Source organism: Euprymna scolopes, chromosome 3 (assembly GCF_053919585.1).
Source record: "Euprymna scolopes isolate OS-2025 chromosome 3, ASM5391958v1, whole genome shotgun sequence".
Classification (NCBI taxonomy): Eukaryota; Metazoa; Mollusca; class Cephalopoda; order Sepiida; family Sepiolidae; genus Euprymna; species Euprymna scolopes.
Window position 1 is genome coordinate 21,609,529 of NC_136484.1, and position 15,000 is coordinate 21,624,528.

Below are 15,000 nucleotides of genomic sequence, written 5' to 3' on the forward strand. Positions count from 1 at the left end.
AGCATGATTCTATGTTAAATTTTGCTTTTACTTTCACTGTTCATAAAAATTAATCAATCTCAACGATTTTGGCGAGTGATCAGTATAAGCATGAAAACCTATGTGTAGCTTACTTGCCATAGTCAGAGTTGCATATTATTACTAATCTCTACTGACGTATTCTACTGTTGAGTAAATACTGGAATATATACATACATAATATATCACCTTAGATTATAAATAGTAATCAATTACACACGCATACATACATACACGCATACATACATATACGTAATTTAGTTATTTATACGCAAAGGAAAAACACGTTCCAAGGGATACTAAGTTAAACATATCGCAGATCTAGCATAATAGTCAGGGCAAAATACAGTTTGCCCCCCCAAATATTGTAACAAAAAGTTTATTAACTGAATCTGGTAGGCATTTTAATGTTTACACCGGGACCTATTCTACATTATCTTACGATACTTCCATTGCACCCATCGTAACTTGTTATTAGCTACATACACATAAAATCATTTTTCCATTACTCGATCAAAAATAATAAATTCTCCCTTCTCAAAATCCGCCCTATCTGGTTGGCTGAGATCTGTCAATTCTATTACTCCAGAATCCACTTCTTCATACATAAACGAACGATCCAGAAATTTTCCAACATGACGCCACTCTTTACATGCATCCAATGTGCTAAAAAACAAAACAAAATACAAACATAATAACCACTCTTAAACAGAAAATGAAATACTGGTAACCTTACACTTACCTATGCACAAAGTGCCTACACACCAGTATAAAAATAATTGGAGCTGCTTTTCAGCACTTTCACGATGGTATTTTTTTTTTGTTTGATTTTTGTGGGCGTTTTTTCTTATTTGTTTCTTAATAATTTTAACATTTACTATTACTGTGGCCGATTTTAATTACTTATATATATTTCAACGATTATCTAAGCTACAAGAATGCTACTTATCGTTTCAACCGCTTTCAACCCTTACTCAATGCTATTTTTGTTTTGTTTTTGTTGATATAATAAAAAAAATAAGTTTGTCTGGTTTTATTACAGCCTTAGGGTCTAATAATGTGTTTTATATAAAAATAAATAGTTTTTATAATTTTTGTCAAAAACTTTACGTCGCTAAACTACACATTTACCCTTAATTGTTATATATTTGTTTTTTGCTTACTTCTCTTTTCAAGACTCATTATAGATACTGCTCCGGCATTAACTTTTTTAAAGTAATTTTTTACCATAGCTCCACAATTTTTCTTTAAAATGACGACGTTTATATGTTTTCAAATATGCTGAATAAAACAATCTCTTTTAACTTTGGCGGAGAAAAGTAATTTTCGAGATATAAAACATGCATTATGCACTGTAATTCAGTGGCTGCTAGATTTCTATGAGCAAATTGACACCAGGGGCCATTCTAGATTATCCTATTATACCTTCATTGCAACCATCGTAACTTGTTATTACCTATATACAAATAACATCATTTTTCCATTACCTGATCAAAAATAATAAATTATCCCTTCTCAAAATCCGCCCCATCTGATTAGCTGAGATCTGTCAATTCTATTATGAACAAATCTACTTCTCTCCGATCTGTCAATTCTATTTAAGCAGATCTAGTTCTCTCCAACCGACACTGCCCCCTCCATTTTTTGGTTTATAGTTTTTGCAGGTGGGTATGCTGACAACGAATATCAAAGTTAAATTTGAGGCAAATACTTTGACAACCCCTCATAAAATAGGGTGTCTATTCCGAAAGCCATTATTATCATGGCCAGGTTGGGGTATCTATTTCAAAAGCCGTCCTTAACATGAGGAGGTTGGAGGTGTCTATTCCGAAAGCTATTCTTAGCATGAAGAGGATGGAGGTGCATATTCCGAAAGCCGTTTTTAACATTAAAACGTTGGGGGTTGGGGGTTGGCAACAACAACAACAACAACAACAACAACAACAACAACAACAACCGTAGTTTAATTTTTTTACGAGGGGGGCATCTTTCCACCGGGTAACGCTGGTTAACGGGTCTTGCTAGTTGGTTAATAACACTTTTATCCGCATAATACAAGTTTTAGTGTTTTAATTTAGAGTGTCATCCTCATCCTCCTCAATATGCACCTCTCGAGTGTTGTTTGGATTGTTACAGTTTTCAATCTGGCAAGGGCCACATACACAAGTGCAAGGGAGTCCATAACGTCTGCAGCTGCATCGAGATAATCTTCATCCATCTGAACAGTTACAATGGATAATTTTTAAGAGTTTGCCACGTGCAGCATTGTTTTGGATCATTACTGGAACTAATTGAGTTTTCATCCTCATTAAATTGGGCTCACTTGCCTGTTCCCATCCATACCATAATTTGAAAGGCCACAAGTTGGCTATGGAAACTTGTTGCTGATGATGTTGGGGAAGTTTTTCAGGAATGACAAATGCTTCAGCAGTTGCCACTTTCTTGGGGAAAGGTCGCACATAGAATGTGAGGACTAAAAGACAAAATAATTAAAGCGAAAATTATGAAGCTGCCGAATGTAAAACCAAGGTAAACTTTATGCTCTCTTTATTTTATTATGGTGTAAGCCGATCTACCAAATTCATAAATAATATAAAATATATCTAGTTACAATTATGAATTTTTTTAGATGAGGGCTGATTGTTTATATTACTTGTATTGATCGGACTATTGTTCTCATCTTGAGTGTTATTTGGGCAACTTTTCGGTCGGATTGGCCTTCCACCGTCCGCAGGCATGTTGATGTCGTTTGGAAAAGAAAAGAGAAAAGTTACTAGCTTCGTAGATATTTTCGTATTCTTTAAGTTTGCCTCTATTTTATGATTATTGTTCCATATTTGTGAAAAAAATTGGTTAACAAATATATAGTTATAGCTAAACATCGACACAGCGATTCGTGGCAGTTACGGCGCCAGAATCATGACGTATACTCTGTGACACACTTTTGATAATATTTTTTTGTTTAAAATTATACTTGGTTTCAGTCGACTAGCAAAGAGATTATCGATTGCCACTTAGAGCGTTGATCTTCGTTTAAAAGAATAAAGATCCCTGGCATTTCGACAGTAGGACTGTAAACAAAAACGTGTGTCATAATTTATCTTTTTTTAAGGGAAGATGAAGAAAGTAGAAGTAAAAATACTAGAGAGTGTTTCTAATCTTCAATGTGAAAACAATGTATGTTTATTTGCCATTTATTTGGTGCGAGAGTAGATGTATGGTTTTATGTATATGCGTGTGTGCAGTTGGCCTTGGGCGCAGGTATTTGATAAATATGCCGTTGTAATTTGCAACGTCCATATGCAGTTAACTGGTAAAATAAAACTATGTTAATTGCTTTGGTCGTTATTTGAAAATGTGGGTAAAGAAGCTTCCTTTCAAACCAGTTGCAGACGTTCGCAAACAAACCCGTATACACAAGCGTAGGCGCACTTGCGTGTGTGAACACATGCGTGGTGCTATATGCATGTATAACTGTATTCGTGTCATTAATTCATACAGCTGCAAAACCTCCTTTACACACGACTGCACTTGCATTTCAAATAAACAACAAGTAATCCCGGGTATCGTTTTTATCATTTTTAAATTACTGTTTTTTAAGAATTACTTTCATATACAAATTTGAAACTCACAATAAACAATAACAACAAGATATTGTACGGTGATTTGGCACCGGTGGGTAATAATGTTATTTTATCTTTTACAATTTTTTCCTTAGTTTATAGTGTAACCCGAAACAATCCTAATATTTCGATGTGTAACCTCCTTGTCATAAGAAAACGTATATTACGCTGCACACATTTTAACATGTAGACACCCTCGCAAGGAAACCAAGAGAAGGAATAATTTGACCCATTTTTCCGTTAAACAAAAGACATTTATTTACAGGTACTTTCCAGAATAACCTTGTGTCTTGTTCAAACCTGTCGCTCTCGAATCATGTGTGTAACAAGTCTATTTCTGTCCTCTCTCTAACGTGATCAGCGATCTGCGCCCATTCTTCTTTTTATAATCTTTTCCTTTTTACCCTGTCGTGACGTCACCTCGCAGATTGTCGGCCACTTGCCTTCGCATACAGCCACTATACGCACGTCTGCAGAGCACGTATTGCCATAAAGAAAACCACTGTATTGGTCTGTTGATATATACAATTTCATGGAAACACTAGAAACACTCTGCATGGTTCAATGTAGTAAGCATATCTGCTCTTCAATCAGTGGGGGCCTTTCAAGTAAATATATCCCATGGTTGTTCCAAAATGTAATGCATCTTGTTTTTATTCCCAAATTAATCAGAGAGGATTGCAAACTGCATTGTTATGATGACTGGACTTATGCATTCATGATTTCAAAGTTTCATTGTTCTGTTACAGATATTGACGGTGAAAGGCGCTAAAGAAAACAACACCTGTCATGAGCATGCGTCAGAAGTAGGGATGCGTCATTGAATCCCTGGCAACAGTTCATTGAAAATGGTGATGACTATGTATACAAATAAATTCTGGGGAACAAAATGTCACTCGTTTTAATGGTACCACTCCTACCTTCGTAGATCATCAACCTTTTTATTTAAAATGATAGGACATTTTAGTTTTGGAACGATCCTAGTGTGTATATATGTTGGTGCAAAAATAATGTCGTTTTTTTACCTTAAGTTGAACGTAAAAAAAACGACACTATTTTTGCAGAAACCTAATATATATATATATATATATATATATATATATATATATATATATATATATATATACATAGATCAACCTAATATATATATATATATATATATATATATATATATATATATATATATATGCATAGATCACCGTATAACGATTAGATCACTGTCTGACTGACGTAAATGAACATTTAAAAAATTAAGATGTTTAACTTCAACGTTATTTCACGCGGTTAATGGTAGCTGAATGGATTAGGTCTCCGCTAATGGAGCCAGAGATGTCTCGTGTTGCGGGGTTCAAATCGTTCGACTGGTATTAATCGTGACACCCTGCACTGAAGATTGCCAAAAGGATCAAACATTAGTATCTGTAGTTATTTAATTATTATAGTAAAAAATAATTATATATATACATATATATATATATATATACATATATATATATATATTATTTAAGACTTCTTAAAGCGGATAATAATTATAAACAATTATTTTTTATGCTTACAGACACTAGTGTTTTATGATTTTGCTATCATCACTGCAGGAAGTGACGATTATATACACGCATATTGTTCATATTCATCCCAAATAAAACACATCGTCACTGAAGCGTAAGAGGTTACTATGAATTAGGGATCATGTTTTAAGGGTCACTCAAAGTAGAGAGTTGAGCAGCAAAATGCCTGTTTACATTATATTTGAGGTTTTACATGTTAGTACAGAAGAGGAAGCAGGAACTGGAGAGGGAATTCCAAAGTCTAGCAGTTCTAAGGAAAAGACATTCAGAGTAGAACACTCTCTGGCATCTGGGAATTTCTACTGTGAAGGCGTGGAATTTTGCTGCTTGTCGGGTTAGGGTTAAGGTTAAGGTTAGGGTTAGGCTTAGTCGAGTGTATTACGTAGAAGGGACACTAGTGCTACTAGTTCGTCCGAGCTAAGTTCTTCAAAGTACTTGCAAAACAAGTACAGGTATTCAACATTGTCGAATAAATAGGAATTGTGGTTGATGCACAGGCCGACGTGTAGCAACAATATTCCATGCATGGTCGAATGGTGACTTTTTGAGGGATATAGTATATTGTAATGTTGTGGGAGGCTGTATAACATGGAGGAAGCAAATCAAGTATATATTTATGAGTTTCTATTAGTGTCTAGTGTATGCGACTGTATGCGAGTATATATACGTGTGAAAGTCCGCTGTGTGTGTATGTACATTTAAATACAATTCATGACAGAATAATAATGTAGATAAATACCTTTATAACACAGAAGACAAATAAAATTTATTTGCGGTTTTAACATCTGACCAATCAGAAAATATACCTGGTCCATCTTGTGTTTTGTCTTGACGGAAAACTACAATGAAAATTCTCCCCCAACAACGACTGAGTCTCGGACTTTATTATCGGCAACTTTTTATTCGAGAGTGTTTTTTTCTCTCTTTAAAAGTTGCACTCTGATTCTGATTATGTTAATTTCTGGCATCCTCTTCTCGGAGCCATCACGATTTGTCGATCGTGTCTCTCCCTCTTTCGACCCTGGCTAACCATTTTCTCTAATTTCTACCTATCTCAACATCTAAATGACACCATTTGTATACGCCACTGATATAATCACCTGATGTTTTTACATGCCATCATTTCTTAGTTGTCAATTAAATTATTATGGTAACATTTTTAAGATAGCATTCCTAAATTCATGTAAAATATGTATTCTAAATATTTTCATTATTCTAAAACATTTTATCTGGCAATTTTTTTTTTCTTAAATAATCATAATATTCGTTGACCAGCATAACTTTCGGCGTTATCCGGTCAATATCCAACATTTTTAGTAGTGAATATTTTTCTAACACGACAGAGGAAGCCCAATTAGTAATATCTTCCATGTATTTACTCCAATTCGCGTTCATTGTGAATGTTAAGCTAAGGAGTTTGAATGATGAGATCCCAGCTAGAGTTATTATCCATGACAATCGATAGCTGGAAAGATTCTTTGTAATCGTCGAAGGAAAGGAGCTTTGTCTTAGTAGTATTAAATAATATTATCAATTTATGTTCCCGTTTCATTACAGATTGGAGATCATCGTCAAAGTTTCAGTTATAGCCTGGGATATTTGTATATTCATTTATCCCACATGTCTTGTATAGAACGTTATGTCATCAGCGAGTATCGCCATCACGAACACAATTTACTCAGGGAGGTCGTTTATGAATATCAAGAACAATAAAGGACCAAGGATCGACGCCTGGAGCACATCTGTGTTTTTGATATATTGTCATCGAAGACAATCTGGGCTTTTTTTTAATAAAATATATCTAACTAGCAGGCCATCTGGCATTGCCCTGTAGTAAAATACGTTTAAATATGATAATGCAGATTTCGTATTAATTATTATATTACATTCGACCCAATATATAGTGATGACTAAAAAAGTTAAAAAAATTAATCGTGCACCACCACAGAGAATCGAAGATAAAACGTTTAGCTAACGATTTACTTTTTCCTTTGACGTTAATGCCTGATCTATGAAGACATATTTGCTGCAAGGCTAAAAATTAAAACACAACCCAATAGCTATTACGTTACGCATGCATATTTTTAATGTCGTCGTTCATCATTCACCTGGCAAATTCCATTTCTTTAATTTTCACACTTTTGTACATATTTCCCCGGCTAAAACCCAAATATAAAGTTTTGCGTAGGTTTGAATACCTTATATATGAAGTTTCATGTCTGTAGACCAAAAACTCTAGGAGGAGTTTGGTAGGAAAATCTTTTAAAAAAAAATATATATACGCATACATACATACATACATACATACATACATATGAAATAAAATGGAGGTGGAAGGACCTGGATACTCAACGTTTCTCCCGATTTATGCGGGCTTCTTCAAGAGGGATGGTCATGACCATCCCTCTTGAAGAAGCCCGCATAAATCGGGCGAAACGTTGAGTATCCAGGTCCTTCCACCTCCATTTTATTTCATATCGTCGGATTTAATCCAGCTCAACAATCATATATATATATATATATATATATATATATATATATATATATATATATATATATATATATATATATAAAAGTGTTGTGTTTAATACAACATTGCACGAAAATATTACGCAAGTATAAATCATGTAGAATATCTGCATGATTATGAATACAAGTAATTGTTAACTAAATATGATCATCCCATAAGAAAACCAAAAAAACTATTAGAGAATTAATTAAAATAAATGCTTAAAAGAATATGCAAATTAGTTAGATCTTTTGCAGATGAATGCAATTCCACGACCATATATAACAAAGTTGTATTTTCTTTTTAAAAAAATAAATAAATAAAAAAATATAATGTTATAGATTATACTTGATATTCGTTCAGTAATATCGTAGGATTTCATTTTCATGAAGTGACCTTCATATCAGACCTTTTCAAATGCTTTGTATATATATCGACGGCTACAGCACTAGCTCCCTCCACCCTATACATTGCATTGCATATATATTTAGAAATCATCTTTAGGGTATTCGTACTAGAATCGGCTTGCCTAAATCCGTACTTTCTACTAAATCGTGTTAAAAAGCGGTTCTCGTCAGATCAAAGACAAGCAACGTTGGCATTAAAATGGTACTAGCTAACCGCCCGGCTTTGCCCAGTCGTGAAAAAATCATTTAAAGTTTCAGATTATTATTATAAAGCCAGTTGTTTATTGAATATTATATTGTACCCAATATATAGTCGTGATTGAAAAAGTTAGAAAAAAAAACTATTAGTTTGGTGCCATCAACTAGAATCGAAACCAAAATATTTAGCTCACCAGCAGTATTCACTACCATATGACCTAAGAACAAAAGCATATCAAAGCTTTAAAAAATTAACGAGGTTAAACTTATAAATATATATATCTGCGCATGCATAGGCGATACACCTTCTATTTTTCTATTTTACCCTCTTAGTAGCTATTTTCCAGGCTAAAAGCCTCATCAGATTCGTTCCACAGGTTCGAACAACCTATATATCAAGTTTCAACTCTGTAGACCAAAACTTGGCAGAGTAGTTTGGTATAAACCATACCCCACGCACAAAAACAAAAAGGTACTTTATATATATATACTGACTTTAGCAAATAGGGTGCATACCTTTATAACTATTTGCTAATATTTTCTCTCCTCTTATGAGATGGTAGACATCGAAACCCTATAGGTTAAGGAGATTAATTTTCTAAAGCATTCTTTGTCTTGCTTAGAATAATAAAAATTCTTTGATATGAAACTCAACCACTTCATTTCATTTCAATGAGAGTTTTTTGAAATTCATTGAATTACAATTTAATATATATATATATATATATATATATATATATATATATATATATATATATATATATATATAAACTAAAAGCATTTATTTCAACGTTAAATACATATGGTTTATATTATGCTGGTATTATTGGCGTTCTTCTTAATAACATGCCGTTCGTGTTCTGAAATATTCAGAAATATTACTAAACTTATAAGCAATAATTGATGTGACGATGTCAATTTATAAAATAAATGATTTTTAAAGGAAGAAGGAATTGTATTCTTAAATGTTCTTCCCCACAACTAAAACCAAATTTAAGTTACCTCCCCTATATATATATATATATATATATATATATATATATATATATATATATATATATATATATATATATATATATATAGGGTGACCCCAAAAAACAAAAGAGGACATCCAGAACATATGCTGTAGAAAGGAGAAAAAAAAAGAAAAAAGGCCAAAGACCCTAGTGTTTTGATGTGATGTTTTGAATATAATAAACTAATTATGACCAAAGTTTCATTTAAATAGGACAAAAACACTAAGAAACGGGGCCCATTTTTTCGAATCACACTGCATATATATATATATATATATATATATATATATTTATATATTAGTTTGGCAATAGAAATCACTAATATATTAAAGAAAGAAATTATTCAATCTTTTCTCTTTAGCTGTCAAATAAGTAATACAGTAGACCAGATTATAAAACCTCATTTCAGTAATAAGTCTTAGAGAGAGAGAAAAAATCCGGAATTACACCAGTCACACTCTGGGCTTATCAAAACATTCCTTCCACTTGTATTGGATCCCTCCTCCCCGCTGGACTAAGAAATAGTGGAACAGCAGAAATGAAGTTGCAGATTGCGCAACATCTGTTTCACGATAACCACATCATCATGCAAGCATCATTTCAAATGGTATGCACTGTTTCTTGAAACTGAACATATTAATGGGTTTTTAATTAGTTTCATAATGTTATTCATTTCTGATGATTGCCATCTTGCATACGACACGGTGTTATTGCAATGTAATGCGGTTAGATTAGACGAATAGCCATTCTTTCTTAGCATTCAGCAGTTTGGGTATTTGCTAAAACGATATTTCGTCAGCTAATTAATTATCTCATAATTCTAAACAAAATACACACACACACACACACACACACACACACACACACACACACACACACACACACACACATAAACACACATATATATCAAGTTATCAACAGACAAACTTTTCGGGCTGTATCACAGATGTAGTGTTTAAGGCTGAAATTGTAACTTGATCGTGTTTTCAACAGTCATGGCTGTCATCTACAGCGCTATGCATGCAAGCCGTAAAGATGGGTGGAAATTTTACTGTTCATATAAACAATATCAGCTACTGAATTGTGCTCTATTCTTTTCATAAAAAGCGTTGCATAATCGCTTCTAATACCGCAGTTAATGGTGAATGCATTGTATTATATTTTTTTTTCTATTTTTTTCACTTTTATTTTTTCCTCTAATTTTAATCGATTTTCAGTAATGTACTTTTTTTTTGCATGGTAGTCACAACTTATCAAGGCCCGGAAGCCACTCAAGGATAAGGGTTATTGCGTGTACAGTAATCAATGGGATAATATCGTAGTAATCGTTAGTAATGGAGATTTGATAAAGTGTCCTACTTTAGGGGCCGGTTTATCAGGAATTTGTTTATGTTGGGCTTGAAGACATCCAAGTTGTAGTCAGGTGGGAAACAGGCAAACGGAAGAGAGTTCCACAGGCGAGCACTTCTAAGAAAGAAGCTTTTTTTATGGAATCTACGTTTTGATTTACACACGGATAAAGAGTGGGGAAAATTATTGACAGTGGGTTCAGCTAGACAGGTGTTTATCGTGAAAGATTGGCGAAGGAGGACCAGAGATTGGAGCTCAGACGAACACTTGCCATGGAAGTAACGATAAAACAAAGACAGGCTCGCAATATGGGAGAGAGATTGCAGGGAAGAGAAAATGGCATCCCCCTACTAAGCTACGAAGTCTATTTTGTACTCTGTCAAGTCAGGATAGGCTGTTTTTAGCTCCGTCCTTGGACATACTTGGCTTTTATATAGATAGAGAATTGCGTCAGCAGAGAGATATCTTCTGGAGTGGTTTAAGGATCCTACCATTTTTCCAGCGACCTCGGCAACTGACTTGATGTACGTGTTCGATTTCAGGTCAGGAGTAAAGGTAAATCCCAGAAGCTTATCAAAACAAGAAACCTCCCCTAGACGAGAGCCATCCATTTCAATTGATGCCAGATGGGGAACAGAATGTTGATGATGTAAAGATAGGAGCTTTGTTTTAGATGCATTAAAAGTAACCAGCCACCTCGTTCCCCACTGTACCACGCGCTCAAGATCAGAGGAGAGAGAAACAGAGAGAACTTTGTCATTTACGGCCTTTGATGTGTTGCCATAGATGGTCGCGTTATCAGAATAGATTTCAACGAATGATTTAAGTATGTGCTTTGCGAGATCATTGATGTAGATCAGGATGGACCCCTGATGGACTCCAGCATTAATACTGCGGGCCTCTGATTTCTGCGCATCAACCATTACTCTTATGAGCCGATCAGAGAGAAATGATTTAATAATTGAGAAAACATTTCCAGTTATACCGTAGCTGGAAATCTTGTGAAGTAGGCCTTTATGCCATAGCTTATCGAAGGCCTTTGATATGTCAAGAGCAATTGCCCTAGAAAGGAAGCCCTTTGTCAAGAGATTCGCTAATCCTATGAGATATAACGGTTAGCACATTTGCTGTAGATTTGGCAGAACGGAAACCATATTGCATGTCACTAAGAAGATTATTTCTGTTGAGGTGGTTGACTACTCCTTTATTTAATATGGATCCCAGCAGCTTACTCATGACACACAGGAGACTTATTGGTCTGTGCTGAGAGGGAGATGACTTATCACCTGAATTCTTAAATACAGGACATACTGATGAGGTTTTCCAGGGTGTTGGGAAGCTCTTCTCCTTAAGGCAACGCTTAAACTGTTTTGTAAATATGGGGGTAAGTTATGGTCGAAGCTTTTTCAACACTATAACTGGAATGCCGTCAGGGCTAGTTGCTTTACTGGAATCAAGGTTCTTGATTAACTTGGCGACCTCACGCACAGATATTTGTATGTTGCACAGCGTGTTGCCTGTATTAGGAGGAAATACGGAGAGTTGATGGCCTTCGTCGCATAGGGTAGAATTAACTGCAAAGTTCTTGGCAAATAGCTTGGCCTTGTCTGATACTGACGAGATTACCTCTGGTCCATTGATAATGGTTGGGATAGAAAGCACACTTCTGATCAGGATCCTGTTTGCTATTTGCCAAAACTGGCGGGAACCAAGCCGCTGCCCAGAAACTTTGGATTTAACGAACTGAGCATATAACTCTCTTCTATTTTTTATTACTCTTTTACAGTGGTTGCTGGCAGTACATCTATTACGTTAGTAGCTATGGAAAAATTGATTTCTGTGCGCGATAGCAGCAGCACATTTTGGGGAGAACCATGGCTGGCTGTTAGGTTTTTATTGGAATTTTTGGATGGTATGAATCGGTCTATGCCTACAATTAACTATTCGGTCAGGTCTGATACTATAGAGGACACGTCCTTTTTAAACATGGAATGCAGAGGTAGATCAGATATAAATGTACGGAAGCTATCCCAGTCAGCCGTAGAGTATCGATATACACTACGGTGGAGAGGTGCTTCTGAGGGCTTATTACATTTCATTTTTATCTTAACTGATACAACCGAGTGGTCGGAAGATCCCAGAGGAGAACGAAACATGAACATAACTCACGGGAAGTTGTGAGAAAAAGGTCTAGAAGGCCTGCATACTGACCGGTAGTATTGGGCACACGGGTGGGTTCATGAATTATCTGGGTGAGGTCATAGGCAATGGCGAAATCATGACAGAACCTCCCCTCATCATCGGTCTTGTTCGAGTGGTTCAGCCATTCCACAATGTGGCCATTGAAGTCACCACAAATGTGAATGTTAGCCGAAAGATGAGCAGACAGGATGTGGTCAATTTCCTTAGATATACTCTTAAAGATAGTAACTCCGTTGTTGAGGGGCGATAGAGGGCAAATATAAATGCGGTGGTGTAAGCAAGTGCAACCCGGAAGCACATATAAGGTAAATTAGGGTCTTCTCTGGAGATATCTCTACCACACGGAAAGCCACCTTTAATATAGGCACATATTCCATGCCCACGGCGATCTTGGAGGTCAGATTTAGATGTTAAGTTAGAGTAGCCTTTAATTATGACCTCATCTAGGGAAGTGGTCGATCCTATGCAAGTTTCGCTTAGGAAGAATATGTCCGGTTTCGCCTCCTGTAATTGGGTTTCAAACTTTTAAATGATATGAAAAATGGCCATATTTTTACTAGCCCCGTCAGTATTAAAACAGGGCACCATCTTCTGAAAATAAACAGTAACGTATTTAAAATGAATCAGCACACACACACACACACACACACACACGCACACACACACACACACACACACACACACACACACATATATATATAAGCCCTTTTTCTTTTGGTAAATCACTTTCGTATAATGATTTCATCAGTTAAGTCGAAAATCCCCTGTTTATTTGTTTATAAACAAGCAGGTTGAGCACTGTAAACGCGGTGGACGGATGTGTATATAAATGGACATTTGATGAAATCGTTTACGAGCACCGATCCCATGTGTCTGAGTATAGAACAGCCGACTATCAATTAGATTGTGGTAAGTTCAATTCCAGGCTAGAGATGGGTCTAGTCTAGCTGCATTCATGAGCTGTGATACAGCGAAACAGTACTGTATGTGGATGATTATATATATATATATATATATATATATATATATATATCAATTAAGGCAATAGGAATAAAATGTTTACCCCCCAAAACCAAGTGTAAACTTAATCCCGAGCAAATAAAAAAGTTAAATACAAACACAATAGGAAACAGAGCTTGTCATAACTTTTTTTTTTGCCATTAGACGCCTGACCAACGATGGAGCAGATGAGTTGGTTAATTTTAAGTGACTGAAATTTAAGATCTAACTTTGCGCCTTTCGGACATTCTCGGCAACTGCGAGAGGATTTTTATATTTCTTTAAGCTATATTGAATTTCTTTTTTTCATTATTTAGTGACTTGGCCATTTTTTATGTAGACAAAAATTTTGGCTACACATTTGCAGATCTGTTTCAGATCTAGCTGAGAATCATGTGATCATCGTCAACCCAATTATTTAATATGGATAACCAGCTCAAATTATTAAAAAGAGTACAAAGAAAGACACAAATTAATAAGATCTTATGACATAATTAGGTTCAAGTTACGCTGTAACGTGATCACTGCAATTTATAATCATACAGTCTAAATGGCCATTATCATATTTCATAGTACGACAAATTAAACTGTGACTACTTTTGTAAGTTGGACGTTATTTTAATTGGATATAAAATAACTTCTAAAAGTTGTGATATAAAATAACTTCTAAAAGTTGTGAAGGGATGTACGACACTGTTTTTTGCGTTGCTATTAAGGCGAAGAGTTTTAACTGACTTTAACGATGTTGTTGAGAAGGATTTGGATAAGTCTGACGAAAATCCATTGAAACTTATAATACAAAATACATTTGTCGTGGCGACAATTTTCTGGAATTCTTTTCTGTCTCCTTGGGGAAAGCTCTCTTCTATGAAATTTTGGTGCTAAAATCGCTGGAATCTATTGCAACAAAAAGCGAAAACGACACATTTATGTACACATTTGAAATAAATACATATTAATTTAAAATCATCCTAGTTTCGATGATATAACGTCTTTTTCAGAAATGGTAACATATTTTCGTTTTTGTTTTCCGTAGCATGATAACACAAGAAAAATCCGTAACGTCTTCGAACGTTAATTAAACAAAATGTTTTAGTCTAATTTTAAATT